The following is a 22,563-nucleotide window of genomic DNA, read 5'->3' on the forward strand; positions in this document are numbered from 1 at the left end:
TGACATTCATTGGACCACAGAGATCTGTCTGCACAAGTTCTAAGATTTCTTTGGCTCTCTAACCTTTTTCGGAAAAAGGTCATTTAGTCATTTTACCCTCAAGACAGGACTCACATGGAGGTAAACAGTTGTCTTCTAACTGATTCAGAAGTCCCCTTTTAACCAATCACTCAATCCTATTGAGATTAATGTGGCCTAGTCTTAAGTGTCAAAGATAGGTATTAGGAGAAATATTTTGTCATTTATTTTGAGTTTCAGCTGTTTTAAACATCTCGGTATTTAAAATAGCTTTTGTTTTGCTCGGTTTTAACATATATAAGTTGTTTTCTAGTTTTGCAGAACAAATATTAATACCTCTTTTGCAAATTTACACTTCATTGATTTCAAAAGATACTTTATACAATTGTTCTAATTTAGATTTTCTTTTATTCCAATAACAAAAAGTACATTATCTAATATAATAAATCTATCTCTAAAAAACAACTTTAAATTTCCTACTGATCTTGTTGAGACAACTTCTTCTGTTCAAACCCTGAGTGTTATCTCGCTTTCCGCAAGCATTCTCCTAGAACCTGAAAAAAAAAAAAAACAAATATGATTAGTGGCCCCTGAATCCAGTATCGAGGTTGAGTGATCATACTCTACTAAACATATTTCTACAACTAGCAAATCATATTTACTTTGTTGTGTCGTTTCAACTTTCTCTCTACAAGGTATTTTGGGCAGTCACTTTTCCTGTGCCCGTTTTCATTGCAATGGAAACATTTTCCATTATCTGCATTTTGAACCTTGCGTTTGCGGTCAATAGGAATCTTATTTTTCCCCTTACCCTTTTTTTCATATGCATCTCAAACTGTTCGGTTTGCATTTGAGTCTAGGTTTAGGGGACATTCCTAAGTTAAAACAAACCTCAAATCATCATTTGCAAGTATTGTGTTTAGGTTTGATTTCCTTGTTGCGTAATTGTCGCCGTTTAATTTCTCAGAAGTGAGTAATTGTACTATTGAGCTTGACATGCTGAGATTTAAAACAAATTCTATTAGTGAATTGACTTAATCCTTTTTATTTTATTTTTTTTAATCCAATCAGATTTAGCCAATGTAATAATGTACCCAAAAATTATTAATTTGCAACGATACTTTAGTGAGTTAGAGCACCTGCTACCGAGGGGCAGTCAATTACTCCTTCACTAAACCAAGACATTCTTGACTTAAACACTAATCCGAGAATAACTCTTGTTCCTATAGTGTTTTTAGTTATCGCCATTTTGGTCAAGAATATACTAACTCTTAGTAATTTTTCCTAAGTGTGACCCGCCATTTTCAGACCTCAGAGATCGGCCCCAACAATGCTATCGAATAAAAACACCAAAGTTGGGAATGGACCTAAGAAATCCTATCAATTTCTGGAGTTTGAGTTGTTCCGACTCCCATGTTACTCCCCTCCGAATGGGTAGTTGCTCTAGGGCAACATGCTGGCGGAACATGGAAATCTCACGGTGCAACCTAGTGGTGGAGACATAGGATGTGTTGATATACTTCCTTCTCCCACTTACTATAAATACTTTCTCATTCACCTTGTTATTGACTCATGCAAATACCTTCCAAATGGAGGCCGCTCCCAGGGCGACACAAGGCCGAGCATGAATCTCATGGTGTGAATTTTTCAGAGAGTGTAAAAAGAAAACGATGTATCTCAAATACCTTTTTCCTCCTACTAAGTATTTTAGACGGTTGGGTATACTTATTACTTAGGTATATTCCGACTAATTAAATATAACCTAAGTCTAGGTGATTTTTCCAAGTATAACATTTACACTTGATTTTTACCCATGATGTCTCGGTGATTTTTCATTTAAAAAAAAAAAAAATTCTTACATCACTCACGCATGCTCATAAAACTGGGCTAACTAAGCTCAAGTACTGGCTCGATCTCCAAGTAGCAGGTGTTCCATAAACCGTCAACTTAAGTACCTCCAGTCTTAGACAAGATCGTGTCAGGTGAGCCTTCTTGTAACCGCAGTTTTACAAGATATCGACCTATTTTAACTATTAAAATTGATCGTGCTTGGTTGTTAACCTTAAGTGAGCATGCATTTATCTTTGTTATAGATTTTAACGTCTATCTCGTTTTATGACGTTGAAAATCACCTATAGCATGCATCTAACATGCTTTATATAACAATTATATAATCAACCATTCCATGCAATAATATAACAATTTATATCTATCACTCATGGAACCCTAAACATGCATACATTATAACACTTATAACATACTTGTAATGCATGAAACATGCCTAGCCTATGGTGGGATTTTAAATCTATATGACATACTTTATGCATATACATTTTCTATTTAATTTAAACATACATTCATAATGCATAATTAATTGAACACACTAAAGTGGAATAGTTTTGGCATTTTAAAGCAAGCAATTAACTAAATTATTACATTAATAATTAAAAATAACTTTAACCGCTCCCGAGGATCACGAACTGGTCGAACCAACCCTTAAAAACGTTGAACCGGACTCCAATCGGCAGAAAAACACCAAGTCTTTTGTTTCCATTATCGATCAATTACAACCTAAAATGGACTCTAATGACTCCATAAAAGTTACCGACCTTTCTTCACTCATTAAAGCCCATGCACATTAGGCCAATTACAATAATAGTATCAAATGGAAGCATAAAAAAAAAATACCAAAACCATAAACATCCACTTTAGCAACCACAAAATTTCATTCATGAAATGGTACCCACCATGCTCACATTAATCTAAATAAAGTGCCTAAACCTTGCCCTAATACCAATTGATGGTGTTACTATAACAGGTGTGAAAGCAATTTGGATCTTAGGCACTCTATGAACATCAATTATAGTAAATTAGCTAGCATGTTCAAAAGCATTAAAACTTAATGAGTTTGAATACTAACCTTTTGTAGTACAAATTCTTTTTTCCTCATGAACCGGTTTCGAATCACCACTAGTGTCTTCTCTACTATTCTCCGGCCTTCAAACGGAATTTTGGAATCTGGTGAGTGACTAAACTTGATAGGAATTTAGTATATGTAAAGAGAGTTTTGAGAGATTTTCTCAAAGATTTTCAAGAAGAATTTCCATGTACCTTGATCACTCTATTTATAGAGTCATATTTGCATGTTCATGCAAACTTGTGATTACCAAATTTAGACACTCAAAATTCGACTCAAATTTGTGGGATTATATGACAACCATGCAAGTTTTGTCAAACCATATATTGACACTCAATATACCACTATCTCAAACATGAATTTTTACATTGGGTGGGGTCAACATTTTGACTTTCTCCATTTTAATTCAACAATCAATTTAAATAAATAATTTCAAATTAAAACAATATTAAATGATTAAATAAATAATTTAATTAATTTTTAACATTAATTCAAATGTCAATCCCAATCAATTTCGGCACATATTGATTATGAATCCCTATTCATAATTAAAATATTTAATCTTATTTAAATATCTCCAATTCTCTCTTTTTTGTTTAATTCGTAATTAAAACAAAATGCGGTTAAATATATCGTATATATGTAGTGCATATTCTCTAATTTGAATTCGAATCCTTCGAACTCACTCGTCACACTGTTCTAAGGTTTAGTCCGATAGGAGCTAGCAGGAGAACCTAATGGACCTATAGATCATGGGCTCCAACGATTCGAGATTAACCGGCTAAACTCATTAACCTTGTTAACCAACATTTGTTAACTACTAGGACCCTCCACTATAGCCTAGTAGTTGCACTCCCCTTCCTATAGATATATTTTTGTCTATTTGATATAACCATGATTAGTAAGTCGATTTTTCACAGGTTTTCGTAACTAGAGCTGGGTCAATTTACCATTTTACCCCTAAAGTTACTTCTTGTTCCTTAAGTCTCACTGATCCTCTAATGAACAATTGGTTTGTGGTCCAACCACCAAACCGAATCCCTATAAAGCCAATGAGAGAGGGGGGGAGGGGGGCTTATTCAAGACCTGGAGTCAGTACTTAAGGGAACAACCTCTCTACTATCCCTAAAAGCGGGTAGGAATAAATTCCATCTTACACCCTATGTCCCTAGCTATTCACCCAGTCTTACCCTTGAAATAGGAGGCTTATTGAGTCGGAGAACTCAGGCCACTTTCACCAATGCAAATGTAAGGATAATTTCGAATAAACAGGAGTTCATAATTAACTCACGATTAAGATCGATTTACCTAGGTCATCGAATGAAAAAATCAGTCTCAACAGTAAACGACATTATAAAGTGAGAGTGGTTTTCTTCATGGTCCGATCTTATGCAATACTCATTGCATAGGACACCCCCACTCACATGTCTCCACATGTACTGATCACATTGTTTATATCATATACAAAAGTGGGCCGCATCCATAGTGTCCCCAGAATAAGGTACCTCAGCCTTATCCCTGTACTATAGATCATTTTGAGTATATACTTGAACTTAGCCTTATCCCTGTACTAATAAGGTACTCATCCTTATCCCTATATCATAGTGTCCCCAGAAAACCTTGTTTATATCATATACATATAGCCGGTTAATCTCGGAGTGTCCATTAGACAGTTAATCTCAGTGTCCATAACCGTTGTCCGATATGAGCCAACGATTCGAGACTAATCGGCTAAACTCATTAACCTTGTTAACCAAATTCGTTAACTACTAGGACACTCCATTTGATACAATTTCATAGTCAAAATGTTCAATTTAACAAAAAAAAATTTAATATCAATTTCTGTCTAGCTCAACTAGGTAAGACCACATATGCAACTGCCAAGATGTCAAATATTCAAACACTCTACCCCACATATTTATTAACAAAAAAAAAAAAAAACAAAAGATTTTGACTATAATTTTTCTGTAGTCAAACTCAAATATTTTATCCAAGCTTATTATTTCTTTTTTTTTTCATAAATTGAGATAAAAAATGAACCCTCCTCTAGAATTTTTAAGGTTGGACATTATACTTTTCAAATTTATGGAGTTTTGAAATTCCACCAACCGACTAAATTAACAATAAACAATTTCATAAATTTAGATATACATAAAAATAATATGGTCGGGTTGAATAGTTTGTCATGGTGCAACATCTTTACTTACCTAAATCGTCATTTTTCGACTTGCAATGGGCAGATAGAGGTACGTCTTGATAATTAAGAATCGTCACTTTCCAATGCGTTTCCAGTGGTTCGAGTGCAAAACAAGTGAAAACATTAGAAGTTGATGCAAAAGTAATCAACAAAATCATATAGAGATTATTCATAGCCTTCATTTTTTTATTGACTTCCAATTTGTTTGTGTTTGATTTTGGATCCTTTTGAACCATATTTATATATATATAATCATTGCACTACAACAAATATACGTTTTTGACAACTTTTCAAGATAGATTTTTATGTTAAACGCTATTGAAAGGAAAGCGAAAAAAAACTGAATGGATATTGAGCGTGTTCGTTTGTTAGGTTACGCTTTATTTAGCATAGCATCACACACAACGACCCAAAAACTTAGATTACGCTTTTTTTCTCTCCAACGCCAATCATAAACTTCTCCCAACTCCATTGCAATCGTCTCCTTCTCAAGTTCCTTCCATTTCTGTGCTCGAAATTATTAACAAAATCGAGACCTTAATATTCATGTTGACGTATGTATTTTATTCTTAGATGGCAACTTGGATATTTCATCGACATGCATGCACCTTTTTTGTTAAAAGATTTCGGATAATTGATAACTCAAATGTGCAATTGTAACGACCCTAAATTTTCACATACGCAGAGTCGCTACTAACGTCTCATGCTCATCTATAATGCGGAAATAGAACTCTTACATGAACATCATTTATAACGTAAACTTCGAAAAACGCTTAAAACAACTTCTTCTCTTGAAAACACAGTCATGGTCTTACGTGTTTAAATAGGAAATACTTAAATTCAGAGAAAATAAGAGCAATACAAAATAATTTAAAATAATGAAATGCATAACATATTCTAACCTAAACCTAGAAATTTAAATATGAATCTACCCTATGCACGTGTCATAGTCTCTGCTCGTGATGCAGTCGTCCTCCGTACAAGTGCGCCTTTCCTTGACCTGAAAAATAATGTGGCACACGACCTGAGTATTTCAAAGAATACTCTGTAAGTGGCCCCACTATAGGGGGCCATTCAAATACAAACACATGCCATCATTATTTAGGGACCTATCTCTAACATCATATGGTGGCCTCCAATCTCGGACAAAGAGAGTACATGAATGAATAAAGATTACATTCGAATGAAAGCAATCCAGAGTATAGATGACTGAGAAAAACTTAAAAAGAATTGAAAGTTAATACGTATATCAACGAGGTGCACTTTCCTTTTTGGTGGCTCTACCATAGGAACTCTGAATTCAACTTGAGCAATTGTATGTTGGGTGACCTTTTGAGAATTTTTGTAGCAAACACGTGATTGAGGACAAAACGTGTTAGAAGAACTCATGTTGGTTTGTGATGATAGTTTTTACTCTTAGAAGAAAGGAGTAAGTAACCTGACCATATCGTCACGGGAATGCTAGGACCATTGAATACCAAATTCAGATTTCGAATCTTGGGTATGAGTCATTGCAATTAGAAGCTCGAAAATCGACCAAATTATAACATTAAAAGAATTCTAAAATCCCAAAACATTTCTCCCACTACTGTAGATTTCAAATATACAAAATCTTAGGTCTATAAAGAAACACAACAACACTCTTTTGAATTAGTACATGGGTGAACAATCAAGCGTAAAAGAAAAATAAAAAATAAAAGCAGGGTTTTGTGGGAGGGAGATTTTATTTCATTTTTTCCAAAGGTGTATAATTTAAACATCCCGAAGGAATATTTTTCAAATAAAATCTATCATCAAACGGTGCCCAAATGCAGTTTTTAAAGTCACACCCATGCCAAAATCCTCAAATGAAAAATGTCCATTCAAACCATTAATATTGCACCAAAACAAAGTCATATGCCAAAAGTTCATTTTGAAGCTCCAGTTGAATTGGGCTTGTATGTCCAAAACGCGTTCACTCAAACCGTCATCTCTTAACTTGCAATGAACATTTAAAACTGAGTTTGTTTGATAATTGTAGATATTCACTTGCAATTCGCTCCCTAGTTCTTGCCCTTTGCTCCCTATAACTTGTATCTTAAATCCTGCAAAAACGTGTATTAATAATAATATGCTTGATTCCAAAGCAAACAATAAGATAAACGGGAGCTAGTTAGAAGATTAAAAACAAAATACGGTGACTATAAGTTTTCTGTAATCAAACTCCAATATTTTATTCACAAAAAAAAAAAAAAAAAAAAAAAAAATTAATCACAGCCTAAAAAAAAAAAAAAAAAAAAAAAAAAAAAAAAAAGTTACTATAACACATATGAAAGCAATTTGGATCTTAGGCACTCTTAAGTACATTAATTATAGTAAATTAGCTAGCATGTTGAAAAGCATTAAAACTCAATGAGTTTGAATACTAACCTTTAGTAGTTCAAATTCCTTTTTCCTCACGAACCGGTTTCGAACCACCACTAGTGTCTTCCCTGTTGGCTTTTTGGCCTTGATCTCACTTTAATTAATTTCAATCAATTAATTGATGTTTTGATGATAACAAACCTACTTTTTAATTATTAATTATTTTCAGTATTTTGAACTGTCCACAGTATAAGGTCGGGAATAACAATTTCAACGACTTTTCAATTACTCAAATCAGAGCTAAAACGAAGAAATTACAGTCGAGACAACATACCCGACGTGATGATGTGGCAGCAAAATCAAAATGATGGACAAATCAAAATATATCAAAGTATATGATTTTGGGAGAGTAACAAATGGTGGAGTTTTTCTTATTTACTCTATTTTTAAATAAAGTTATTTTTACAAAATATAAATTTGAATCTAACCGTTACTCACATCGACTTTTATTATTACTATATTATATTATTATATTATTATATTTTAAAATTTTGGTAGTTACTCACATAGTTTTTATTATTATTATATTATTATATTTATAATAAATTTTGAATTTCATTTGACCGTTACTCACATAACTTTTTATTATTATTATATTATATTACTATTATATTAAAATTTTGAAATAAATGAATTTAGAAAATTTTCTTATTTATTTACTTTTAATCTCCACCTTCCATTATTCCTAACACAATCCAATGGTCAATATTCAATCCTACATTTTGCCACTTTTCTCCTCTATATAAACTCATCTTTCCCACATTTTAAAATACACAACTTACATACATTCTCCAATCCTCATTTGTTCAAAGTCTTCATTGTTTGTTGCTCTCTCCAAGCTTACAAGTTTATTTCTTTTCATCTTATTCTTGAGAGGGATTATTTTTGTATTGTGAGAAAATAGTTGTGAGTATCCCAAATTGTAAATCTACTGTTTGAGAGAGTTGTGGTGTGTTATTATCAAACTCAAATACTTGTATCGGTTTGATCCTGCGCCGTGGAAATGATTGAGTTTGCTCTTGAACTCGTAAAAAGAGCGGTGTAGCGGTTTGGCTCAGATCCGTGGAAAGAGTCGAGAAAGTTCTTTATTCAAATTCCCAAGAGGCGCTTGGGGAGTGGAGTAGGTCGAGTTTGACCGAACCACTATAAAACTACGGTGTCATTTTCTCTGACTCTTTTCTATTTAATTTCAAAATTATTATTGTGATTTATTGCATGTTCTACTTGATTATTGTTTTGACTTGAATTACTTTGTTATAGTAATTATCATCTTTTACTTATTTGTCAAAAGTTTCATCATTAGAAAAATTAATCACGTTTAAACACTTTTATCGTTAAAACCCTATTCACCCCCCCCCCCCCCTCTAGGGTTGCCATACCGATCCAACAATTGGTATCAGAGCAGGTTGCTCCCATAGATTTTTTATCTAAACTTTATTGTTCGAGCTTATGGCAAACCTACGTGTTAAAAATGGTTTTAGTGAAGGGCAATCAACTTCTAGGCCACCTTATTTTGATGGAACAAATTATACATGTTGGAAAGCTAGAATGAAAATTTATTTGCAATCCGTTGATTATCAATTGTGGTTAAATGTTAGTAATGGTCCTTACATTCCAATAAAAATTGTTAATAATATTGAGGTGCCTAAATTAGAAAATGAATTTGATGAGCATGATATGAAAAAATGTTCTTTAAATGCTAGTGCTATCAATTGTCTGTATTGTGCCTTAAGTAATGATGAATTTAATAGAGTATGTATGTGTTCTTCGGCATATGAAATTTGGAAAACTCTTGAAGTAACTCATGAGGGAACCAATCAAGTTAAAGAAACAAAAATTAGCATGTTAGTTCATAATTATGAACTATTTAAAATGGAGGAAAATGAACCTATTGGTGATATGTTTACTAGATTTACTAATATTTTAAATGCTTTGAAAAATCTTGGAAAAGTATATTCTACTTCCGAAAATGTAAGAAAAATTCTTAGGTCTCTACCTAAAAGTTGGGAGGCAAAAGTGACGGCAATTCAAGAAGCAAAGGATCTCACAAAGCTTCCTTTGGATGAACTCGTTGGTTCTCTCATGACACATGAGATTACCATGAACGGCCACATGGAAGAAGAATCCAAAAAGAAGAAAAGTATAGCCCTAAAGTCCATCAAAGTTGACTCTGAAGATGAGGACGTCCTTGATGAAGATGATGTCGCCTACTTCACACGTAAGTATAAAAATTTTATTAAAAGGAAGAAACAATTCAAGAAACATTTCACAAATCAAAAAGAGTCAAAAGGTGAAAAGAGCAAAAACGATGAGGTAATATGTTATGAATGTAAAAAGCCGGGTCATATAAGAACGGATTGTCCTCTCCTTTCAAATCATCTAAGAAATCCAAGAAGAAAGCAATGAAGGCTACTTGGGATGATAGTGATGAAAGTGCAAGTGGAAGTGATGAAGAAGTAGCAAATTTTTGCTTCATGGCTCATAGTGACAAAGATGATGAACAAGAAGATGAACAAGAAGATGAGGTAACTCTTGAATCTCTTTCTTATCATGAATTATTTAAACTTGTTGATGAGATGACAATTGATTTAGAAAAACTTAGTTCAAAGTATGTTGTGCTTAAAAAGAAATATAAGACTTCAATTATTGAAAATAAGTCTTTACTGAATGAAATTTCTTGCTTAAAAGAGAAGGATCATAATATTGTTAAAATTGATGTACCTTGTGAAAAGCATGTATTTGATTGTGATGAGAAAAATGCATTAATTGATAAAGTCAAGTCTCTTGAGCATGATTGTTGTGAAAAAGATAAATCAATTAAATTGCTCAAAGAAAATGAATCAAATAATTTGCAAGAACTTGGTAGGGCTAAGGAGTCTATTAAAATGTTAACGATAGGTGCTCAAAAATTAGATAAAATACTTGAAGGAGGTAAGTCATATGGTGATAAAAGAGGATTAGGCTATATTGATAAATGCTCTACACCTTCAAATTCTAAAACAATATTTGTTAAAGCATCCCCTATCTTGTCTAAATCTAACAGTAAATTTGTATCTAAGTATGATAAATCTAGATTTGTGCCTATATGTCATTATTGTGGTGTTGAAGGTCATATTAGACCTAAGTGCTCTAAATTGAAAAATTCTCAAAACATCCCTTTAGCAAGAAAAGTTTCTCAAAATACAAAATTTAACAATGTTTTAGAAAATAATTTTTCGAATAAAAATAGAATACACAAATTTAGTCTAAGAAATAAATTATTGCATAATGTTGTTTGTTTTTCATGTGGTAAGTTTGGACATAAAGATTATTCTTGTTACTTATCCAAATACAATATCTTTAATATGAATGCAAATATGAAATGGATTCCTAAATTTGTGAACACTAACTTTCTAGGACCCAAACAAGTATGGGTACCAAAATGTCAATTTTGAATATCTTTGTTTTTAGGTTTGTTTGAAAGCCTCCAAGAAAAATAAGTGGTACTTGGATAGTGGTTGCTCAAGACACATGACGGGTAATCCATCCAAGTTTGTGAATTTTTCCAAGAAGGATGGTGGCTTAGTAACTTTTGGTGATAACAAGAAGGGTAAAATAATTGGTAAGGGTACTATAGGTAATGACTCTTGTACTCTCATTGAAAATGTATTATTAGTTGATGGTTTAAAGCATGACTTACTTAGCATTAGTCAATTATGTGATAAAGGTTTTAGAGTTGTATTTGATAAGAATAATTGCATAATTGAAAATGCTAGTGATAGAAAAGTTTTGTTTGTAGGAAATAGAGATGATAACGTGTATACTATTGATTTGAATGATTGTCGTACAAATGATAAATGTCTTTCGGTTTTGCTTGATAACTCTTGGCTATGGCATAGAAGACTAGGACATGCTAGTATGTACTTGATTTCAAATATTTCAAAAAAATTCATTAGTTAGAGGTCTTCCTCAACTTAAATTTGAAAAAGATAAAATTTGTGACGCTTGTCAAATGGGTAAGCAAACTAAGTCTTCTTTCAAATCTAAAAATATGATTTCTACTGTTAGACCTCTTCAACTACTCCATATGGACTTATTTGGCCCTTCTAAAATACCTAGTTATGGAGGAAATTATTATGCTTTTGTTATAGTGGATGATTTTTCAAGATTTACTTGGGTTTTGATGATAAAACATAAGAATGATGTTTTTGAAAAGATTTGCTAGTTTTGTAAAAAGAGTTCAAAATGAAAAAGGATTTTTAATTACTAAAATTAGGAGTGACCATGGAGGAGAATTTGATAGTGTTGCCTTTGAAAAATTTTGTGAAGATAATGGTCTTTCTCATGACTTCTTCTCCGAGGACTCCTCAACAAAACGGTGTGGTTGAAAGAAAAAATCGTACTTTACAAGAATTTGCTAGATCAATGTTAAATGAGTATGATTTACCTAAATATTTTTGGGCGGAAGCCGTTAATACCGCTTGTTATATTTTAAATAGAGTTTTAATTAGACCTTCATTAAATAAAACTCCTTATGAACTTTGGCATAACAAAATTCCGAATGTTGGGTATTTCAAAGTTTTTGGTTGTAAATGTTTTATTTTGAACAACAAAGAAAAGCTTGGAAAGTTTGATTCAAAAACGGATATTGGTATTTTTCTTGGCTATTCATCTACTAGTAAAGCTTATAGAATTTTCAATAAGAGAACTCTAGTTATTGAAGAATCTATGCATGTGGTATTTGATGAATCTTGCAATAATATTTCTAATGAGTCTATTTGTAGTGATGATTTAGAAAGAAATTTTGGAGATTTACTCGTTAGTGACAACGGCAAAGAAATGGTTACGAGTAAAGAAGAGGTGAGCTTAAAGGAAGAAGGTTCTTCATCAATGCCAAAAGAATGGAGGTATGCCTTGTCTCATCCCAAAGACTTGATTCTTGGTGATCTCGAACAAGGTGTGAAAACTCGCTCTTCTATTAATTTATTTAATAATCTTGCTTTTTGTTTCTCAAATTGAACCAAAAAGTCTTAAGGATGCCGAAAATGATGAGTTTTGGATTTTAGCCATGCAAGAAGAGCTAAATCAATTTGAAAGGAACAAAGTTTGGGAATTATTGCCGAGGCCATCTAATACTTCTATTATTGGAACCAAATGGGTTTTTAGAAATAAAATGGATGAAAATGGGAATATCATTAGAAATAAAGCTAGGCTTGTAGCTCAAGGTTATTGTCAAGAGGAAGGCATAGATTATGAAGAAACTTTTGCACCCGTTGCTAGATTAGAAGCTATTAGAATGTTACTTGCTTTTGCTTCTTACAAAAATTTTGTATTATATCAAATGGATGTGAAAAGTGCATTTTTGAATGGTTATATTATGGAGGAAGTTTATGTAGAACAACCTCCCGGATTTGAAAATGTTGAATTTCCTCATCATGTCTATAAGTTGAAAAAGGCTCTTTATGGCTTAAAACAAGCTCCAAGAGCTTGGTATGATAGACTTAGTAATTTTCTTATCGGGAATGATTTTAAAATGGGCAAACTCGACACTACACTCTTTATTAAGATTAAAGAAAATGATATGCTATTAGTGCAAATATATGTGGATGATATCATATTTGGTTCTACTAATCCTTCTTTATGTGAAGAATTTGCTAAATGTATGCATAATGAGTTTGAGATGAGTATGATGGGAGAACTTAGTTTCTTTCTTGGACTTCAAATCAAACAACTCAAGGATGGTATCTTCATCAATCAAGAGAAATACACTAAAGATTTGCTCAAAAGATTCAAGTTCAATGGAGGTAAGATTGCAAGAACTCCCATGAGCACATCCACTAAGCTTGACAAGGATGAAAAAGGTAAAAGTGTGGATATTAAAACTTATCGAGGTATGATTGGATCTTTACTTTACTTGACCGCTAGTAGACCCGATATTATGTTTAGTGTGTGTCTTTGTGCTAGATTTCAATCTTCTCCTAAGGAATCTCATTTACATGCGGTTAAGAGAATATTTAAATATTTGCTTGGAACTATTGATTTAGGATTGTGGTATCCTAGAAATGTTGAATTTAAATTGGTAGGATATTCTGATGCGGATTTTGCCGGAAGCTTACTTGATCGTAAAAGTACTAGTGGAACTTGTCAATTTCTTGGTAGTTCCTTAGTTTCTTGGTTTAGTAAAAAGCAAAATTCGGTTGCCTTATCTACTACCGAAGCGGAATATATTGCGGTTGCTAGTTGTTGTGCTCAAATTCTTTGGATGAAACAAACTCTTTGTGATTTTGGATTAAAATTTCATAGTGTGCCTATATTTTGTGATAATACAAGTGCTATTAATTTAACTAAAAATCCTATTCATCATTCTAGAACTAAACATATTGACATTAGACATCATTTTATTAGAGAGCATGTGCAAAATGGACATATTATTCTTGATTTTGTAAACTCTAATAATCAACTAGCCGATATTTTTACCAAGCCATTAAATGAAGAAAATTTTTGCAAAAATAGGCTTGAGCTTGGTATTATTCGTTGTGATATATCTTGAATTTTATAATTTTTTAATGCATGTTTTTAGGGGGAGCCATTACGTCATTCTTAAATGTATTCTCTTTCAATTGTTGTTTTTGATGATTACAAAGGGGGAGAAAATTAAGAAAAATATGCTCTAAGTTTGTTGTTTTATTATTTATGAATCATTTACTTGTTTGATGTTTCATAATTTCTTGAGGTTGAGGCATTAATATAGGGGAGAATATAAAATTTATGATAATATATTAGCATGTATTAGTATTATTACATGGATGGTGTATTACCTTGGTTTTTATGAATTTTTCTTGAAATGGTTTGTCATCATAAAAAAGGGGGAGATTGTTGGCTTTTTGGCCTTGATCTCACTTTAATTAATTTCAATCAATTAATTGATGTTTTGATGATAACAAACCTACTTTTTAATTATTAATTATTTTCAGTATTTTGAACTGTCCACAGTATAAGGTCGGGAATAACAATTTCAACGACTTTTCAATTACTCAAATCAGAGCTAAAACGAAGAAATTACAGTCGAGACAACATACCCGACGTGATGATGTGGCAGCAAAATCAAAATGATGGACAAATCAAAATATATCAAAGTATGACATTTATGATTTTGGGAGAGTAACAAATGGTGGAGTTTTTCTTATTACTATATTTTTAAATAAAGTTATTTTTACAAAATATAAATTTGAATCTAACCGTTACTCACATCGACTTTTATTATTACTATATTATATTATTATATTATTATATTTTAAAATTTTGGTAGTTACTCACATAGTTTTTATTATTATTATATTATTATATTTATAATAAATTTTGAATTTCATTTGACCGTTACTCACATAACTTTTTATTATTATTATATTATATTACTATTATATTAAAATTTTGAAATAAATGAATTTAGAAAATTTTCTTATTTATTTACTTTTAATCTCCACCTTCCATTATTCCTAACACAATCCAATGGTCAATATTCAATCCTACATTTTGCCACTTTTCTCCTCTATATAAACTCATCTTTCCCACATTTTAAAATACACAACTTACATACATTCTCCAATCCTCATTTGTTCAAAGTCTTCATTGTTTGTTGCTCTCTCCAAGCTTACAAGTTTATTTCTTTTCATCTTATTCTTGAGAGGGATTATTTTTGTATTGTGAGAAAATAGTTGTGAGTATCCCAAATTGTAAATCTACTCTTTGAGAGAGTTGTGGTGTGTTATTATCAAACTCAAATACTTGTATCGGTTTGATCCTGCGCCGTGGAAAGGATTGAGTTTGCTCTTGAACTCGTAAAAAGAGCGGTGTAGCGGTTTGGCTCAGATCCGTGGAAAGAGTCGAGAAAGTTCTTTATTCAAATTCCCAAGAGGCTCTTGGGGAGTGGAGTAGGTCGAGTTTGACCGAACCACTATAAAACTACGGTGTCATTTTCTCTGACTCTTTTCTATTTAATTTCAAAATTATTATTGTGATTTATTGCATGTTCTACTTGATTATTGTTTTGACTTGAATTACTTTGTTATAGTAATTATCATCTTTTACTTATTTGTAAAAAGTTTCATCATTAGAAAAATTAATCACGTTTAAACACTTTTATCGTTAAAACCCTATTCACCCCCCCCCCCCCTCTAGGGTTGCCATACCGATCCAACATTCCCTACTATTCTCCTGCCTTAGAACGGGATTATGGAATCCGGAGAGTGACTAAACTTGATAGAAATTTAGTATATGTAAAGAGAGAGTTTTGAGAGATTTTTTCAAAGTTTTTCAGAAGAATTTCCATGTACATTGATCACTCTATTTATAGAGTCATATTTGCATGTTCCAAATTTGAGATTACCACACTCAAAATTCCACTCAAATTGTGGGTTATGTGGCAAGAATGCAAGTTATTTTGACACTCAAAATTCGGCCCGCAAACATGCAAGTTTGGTTAAACCATATTGACACTCAATATTCCACTGACTCAAACATGGATTTTTCCATTAGGTGAAATCAACCTTTTGACTTTCTATATTTTAATTCAACAATTAATTTAAATAATTAATTTCAAATCAAAATAATATTAAATGATTAATTAAATAATTTAATCAATATTTAACATTAAATAAAATGCCAAATTCCCGCACATATTGATTATGAATCCCTTTTGTATATGATATAAACAATGTGATCACTAAATTATACATGTGGAGACATGTGAGTGGGGGCGTCCTATGCAATGAGTATTGTAGAAGATCAGACCATGAAAAAAATCACTCTCACTTTATAATGTCGTTTACTGTTGAGTCTGTTTTTTTCACTCGATGACCTAGGTAACTCGACCTTAATCTTGAGCTAACTATGAACTCTTGTTTATTCAAAATTATCCTTAGATTTGCATGAGTGAGAGTAGCTCGAGTTCGCCAACTCAATAAGCCTCCCATTTCAAGGGTAAGACTGGGTGAATAGCTGGGGACATAGGGTGCAAGATAGAATTCACTCCTACCTGCTTTTAGGGATAGTAGAGGGGTTGTTCCCTTAAGTACTGACTCCAGGTCTTGAACAAGGGGCCCCACCCTCTCATTGCCCGAGAGGGATTCGGTTAGGGGTAAAAACGGTAAATTGACCCAGCTCTAGTTACGAACAACCTGTGAAGGATCGACTTACTAATCATGGTTATATCAAATGGACAGAAATATATCTATAGTGAGGGGAGTGCAACTACTAGGCTACAGTGGAGTGTCTTAGTAGTTAACGAATGTTGGTTAAAAGATTAATGAGTTTAGCTGGTTAATCTCGGATCGTTGGAGTTCATGATCTGTAGGTCCATTAGGTCCCCCTACTAGCTCATATCGGACTAAACCTTAGAATAGTGTGACGAGTGAGTTTGAAGTGTTCGAACTCAAATTAGGAAATGTGCGCTAAATATATACGATATATTTAACCGCATTTTGATTTAATGGCTAATTAAACAAAATGAGAGAATTAAAGATATTTAAATAAGATTTAAATATTTTAATTATGAATAGAGATTCAAAATGAATGAATATGTGTCTTGATTGCGATTGACATTTGATTTAATGTTAAATATTAATTAAATTGTTTAATTAATCCTTTAATATTATTTTGATTTGAAATTAATTATTTAAATTAATTGTTGAATTAAAATAGAGAAAGTCAAAATGTTGACTTCACCTAACCGAAAAATTCATGTGTTGAGTTAGTGGAATATTAAGTGTCAATATATGGTTTAACAAACTTGGATGTTTGCCAATAATCCCATAAATTTGAGTGGAATTTTGAGTATCAAAATTTGGTTTAACCTTGCATGTTGCCAAATAAACCCTACAAAGTTGAATGGAATTTTGAGTGTCAAAATTTGGTTAATTCAAACTTGCATATTTGCCACATAATCCCACAAATTTGAGTGGAACCTTGAGTGTCAAAATTTGGTAATCTCAAGTTTGCATGAACATGCAAATATCACTCTACAAATAGAGTGATCAAGGTACATGGAAAGTCTTCCTGAAAAAACTTTGAGAAATTCTCTCAAAGTTCTCTCTTTACCTATACTAAATTCCTTTCAAATTTAGTCACTCACTGGATTCCACAATCCCGTTCTAAGGTCAGAGAATAGTAGGGAAGACACTAGTGGTGGTTTGAAACCGGTTCATGAGGAAAAAGCGATTTAAACTATAAAATGTTAGTATTCAAACTCATTGAGTTTTAATGCTTTTGAACATGCTAGCTAATTTATTGTAATTGATGTACTTAGAGTCCCTAAGATCCAAATTGCTTTCGCATGTGTTATATTAAAACCATCACCAGGAAATCCATGTATCCTTCATTTTGTCGCTGGCGAGTCCTTTCCAGCCCTCTTCTGGTTACTTTAATCGGGGTGTTATAATTTTTTATTCTTTCAGAAAAGCATTGTCGATGTCATTCCAGGATTTCAGGGTAGATTTGTCCATCTGTGTGAATCATCCCCAGTGGCCCCACTAAGAATTCTATGAAAGATTTTGGCCATCTGCTTCTAGGTGAGCCTCATAGAACTTATATTTGAGAAAAACTGCAGTGGATGAGTCTTAGGACAACCAGTTCCATCGTATTTGTCTATGTCAGGCATCACAACTTTTCTGGAGATTTTGCCTCTGGAAAAAAGGTCGATCCCTAAATGTGGAGCCCATGGTCTCTAGACCCTTTACTTTTTGCAACTCTTCCTCTAACTTAGCTAGTTGCTCCCTTGTTCTTTCAACCATTTTTCCATTTCAGTTATGGCTTTATGGGAAGGAAGGACTATGGCCTATTAAATTAAAAAGGTTGTCCTGTGTCGGGAGAGTCTGAAGCATATTGGTCACAATCATCAAAGACCTGAACCAGAGGTGCTTGAGGTGCAGTAGAAGGAGCCGACTTATTGATGGCCGGATTCAAGCTTTCCTTTTGGGCCAATAGAGCCTTGAGAATGTCGAAAGTGGTTGGTTCAGGCAAAACCGGGATTTCGGGTTCATCTGACGTAGTAGCTACAATGGGAGATTCAGAATTCGGGGGTCTAACTTCTTCTACACGAACCAGTCGATGAGATGGACGGGCCCAGGACGGTTCAAGGGGAACTTTCTTGCGGGATGGAATGATGTTAAAAAAGAAAATCACCTATCTCATAGTCTTGCTTAGTGCTCAGGTGCATCCTACTGGGTGTTTAGTAGGGTGTTTAGTGGTTCTATGGCCACTACATGATTGAATTTAAGCTAACGTACGACAAGTTAAGGTTTCCACTACAATGGGGGCTAAAAAATATACCTCCCAACCCTTCATCCCTAGGACGTAGGACTGGTCAAACGGTACTATGCACTCCCACTTTGGTATACCCTCGTAAGAGGAGTACTTGGCAGCTGGTGGTGGGTTTTTGGGATGGTATGACTCAGCTCCCTAGCCTGTAGCAACCAATACTTCCCACCAGGTTTTCCTATTTCGAGACTATATCCAAGATGCAAATGTGGGTTAATCATTTGCTTCATTGGTTCCAACGGTGGCAGCTGCGAAATCTGCTATTGGGTTAGCCATTTTTGTTATGACTTTCGGAGCCCGAGGGACTAATTCTGTAGAATTTATTAATAGCATTCAAGGTTAAAGATGATTCCTAGAGAATTACCACAATACGAAGTTCTCTTCTACTTTCATTCTCTTCTTTCTTTTTTATTTGGACTTGGTTGGTAGGGTCGGGGCCTTTCTCGCTGGGGAGCGCATCTGATTTGAAAGTCCTTTCCTAAACCTCTTCCCGTTCAGTTGCTGAAAGATAGAGAGAAGCTTGATAAATGAGATAGAGTTCCACGAATATGCAGGCTAGAAAGACAAATAGAATCTAATTCATGTTCATGCTAACAGAAGAGCGAATCCAATACCAAGACGACTTCTTTCTCAAGAAGTGCAGCAAGTATTTGAGTCATTTTTAGGTATCATACCCCACGAGTGAGTTGCCAAGTGCCCCCTAGCCTAGAAGGGCATTCTACCACAAGATCGAGTGAAAGCCTAGAGCCAAACCCCCTTTGTTGGGGAGACCCTATTTGTTTGATTTATTCCAAAAAAGTAGCCTTGTGCATTTATTATCGGGCACTCAACAAGGTAACCTAACCATCAATCACAAGTATCTACTTTGATTGCGGACTGATTTGCCCTAATCAATAAATGCGAGATACTTCGAGAAGTTAGATCTACGGTTGGGAAACTACAAAGTGTGTATCGCAAAAGGAGACGAGCCAAAGACAACTTGTGTGACAAGCAAGCAACCTGACTAATAAAGGGTTGATTTGGTTATGCCTTTTGGAATCACCAATGCCCCTGCCACGTTCTACACCCTCCACAATGAGCTATTCCACCTGTACTTAGACAACAGGTGATATACTTTGCTATAGCTATTCGTTAAACGACCATGTTAGCCACCTCCGGACTGTAAGGTATTAAGGAAGAATCACCTCTATGTAAAGACAGAGATTTTTTTCTCTTCAACGCCAATCATAAACTTCTCCCAACTCCATTGCAATCGTTTCCTTCTCAAGTTCCTTCCATTTTTGTGCTCGAAATTATTAACAAAATCGAGACCTTAATATTCCTGTTGACATCTGTATTTTATTCTTAGATGGCAACTTGAATATTTCATCGACATGCATGCACCTGTTTTTGTTAAAAAAAAAAATTGGATAATTGATAACTCAAATGTGTAATTGAAAACGACCCTAAATTTTCACATGCTCAGAGTCGCTACTAACGTCTCATGCTCATCTATAATGCGGAAATATAACTCTTACATGAACATCATTTATAACGTAGACTTCGAAAAACACTTAAAACAACTTCTTCTCTGGAAAACACAGTCATGGTCTTATGTGTTTAAATACGAAATACTGAAATTCAAATAAAATAGGAGCGATACAAAATAATTTAAAACAATGAAATGCATAACAACCTATTCTAACCTAAACCTAGAAATTTAAATATGAATCTACCCTATGCACGTGTCACGGTCTCTGCTCATGATGCAGTCCTCCTCCGTACAAGTATGTCTTGCCTTGACCTGAAAAATAATGCGGCACACGGCCTGAGTATTTCATAGAATGCTAAGTAAGTGTATAACACCAGAACCCCAACGAGAAACTTAAAACCTAAGTTTTCCCCTTTAAGTTGAACTTATAAGATTTTATTAAGAATCTTAGAGACTACATTTTGAGATGAGGTAGAAGTGAAAAATGTTTAGAAATATCTTAGAAACTTAAGAAAAATATAAAAAGAAAAATTGTGGAAAATTAGAAAAATGGCCAAAGTCAACCCCGGATGGGTAATTTGGTCATTCTGCCACCTTCCTCCTTAAGAACCTAAAACGAAGGTTAGTAAAGATGAATAAAAGAATAGAAATAAAGAGGGTAAGGAAAGAGAGGAAAGGAAAAGAAAAAGAAAATAGAGAGAGAAAGAAGGTTCTAGAGAGAAGGAGAAGTAACCGCTACTTCCAATCCGGCCACGACGAGTCCGATTCCGGCGAGATTTCTTCACAAAACCTTTACAGAACCTATAGAAAACTTTCTGGATCCTTGAATCGTCCAAAAACCGTCGAGGAACGAAGAAAATCTGTAGGTAAGTTCTTGAACCTTTGTTTTCGGATTTTCCTCAGATATGTGAAAAAAATTGAGAGTTAGATTCTGAAATTTGAGTAGTTAATCCAGAGAAGGTTACGCTCATAATCCGTGAAGGAAGTCTCTCATAATCCGTGAAGGAAGTCTTGATCGATTCAGATCGGAAATAGGAGTTCTGGTCTTCACCAAAGTGGAGGTAAGTATTGATGTTTCTTGCAAACTTTGGACTAAGTTTATTATCTTAGTGGTTAGAAATCAATTACAAGAAAAATACCTATGTGTAGATGTATATGAGATCTACAAATCTCATGAATGAATCATATTAATCCGAGTTATGTAGAAAGCCATACGAAAATGAGAAGAAAATAGAAAATAATCAATTTTCTAGAAAATCGCAGACGGAAGGCTGCGTGTTGGGCAGCGAGAAGGCCGTGCGTCGCTGGAAAGATGGGACACGTGTCCGACATGTATTGGCAGAGAAATTCAAGGAAATACGAAATACTTTGCGTCAGGCAGGATCGAAGGCCGGCAGCCCACTACCCGAGTCCACGACCCCAATAACCCACGCGTGACTCAGATTCCCGACCTAGCTTCTCGTGCCATGCATCAGCATAAGCGAATTCGGATTTCCAGCGCGTTCTTTCGGTTTCGAACCAATGACCCCGACTCGACTGCCCAACCATGTTGCGCCACGTGGCGACACACCAGCGCCCGAATCCTTCCCCTCATGCGCGTCCGTACGCGCGCGTGGGTGACTCCCTCCGGTGCGTGGGCGCGTGAGACTCTGTTTTTATCCCGATTTGACTTTCGTTCGACTATTTTTCATCCCGGTTTTGATACTAATCCAAGTCTAACTTGACTTAGGACCTATCAGCAAACTTTCAAGAGTTTTGGACTCTTAATTAGCCGAAAAGTAAGCTTCGAAGGGCACGCTTCATTCCTATAAGTAACCACACGGATTTAGGAAGTAATACTTGTAGGGTGCGCTTGGTTTTGCATGCATGCTAGAGCAAATTATCCCTGGGTGGCTAGATCTAATGATCCTTTGTACTTAGGGAATTAAAAATATATCTGTTGGACTTCCTGCCTTGATGAGATTTCGTACTTGATGTTGGTATGCTTGCTGGTCTATCTTACTACTGCTTTTATCTGTTCATACTATGTTGTCGGACGGGAGAGTTTGTGTATCTGTGCCCCGGGTGTTGATGGATGTTACCACCCCGCTGAGCTTGTACGATTGTATTTATTGTTAATCATACATAAAGGGCCTACCCGAAAGAGAATCCAGTGTTTCTTTCCTGTTGAATAATTTGTGTATCTGCGCTCCGGATATTGATGAATGTTACTGCCCTGTTGAGCTTGTATGATTGTATGCATAGTTAATTATATTGATGGTGTTA

At 34.1% G+C, this 22,563-nt stretch overlaps 1 long non-coding RNA gene across 4 annotated transcripts; it reads left to right on the top strand.

The window, feature by feature from the left end:
* Positions 1-20,948: 20,948 nt before the first annotated feature.
* Positions 20,949-22,535, top strand: LOC147793233 (uncharacterized). 4 transcript variants are annotated; one of them, XR_015420279.1, is made up of 3 exons: positions 20,949-21,164; positions 21,245-21,359; positions 21,562-22,535. It is a non-coding gene; the product is annotated as an uncharacterized LOC147793233 (long non-coding RNA). The 4 variants fall into 4 exon arrangements; XR_015420276.1 differs by having other exon boundaries at positions 21,245-22,535; XR_015420277.1 differs by having other exon boundaries at positions 21,254-22,535.
* The last annotated feature ends 28 nt before the right edge of the window (positions 22,536-22,563 follow it).

Source organism: Cucurbita pepo, chromosome 3 (genome assembly GCF_057944985.1).
Source record: "Cucurbita pepo subsp. pepo isolate OVF chromosome 3, ASM5794498v1, whole genome shotgun sequence".
Taxonomy (NCBI): Eukaryota; Viridiplantae; Streptophyta; class Magnoliopsida; order Cucurbitales; family Cucurbitaceae; genus Cucurbita; species Cucurbita pepo.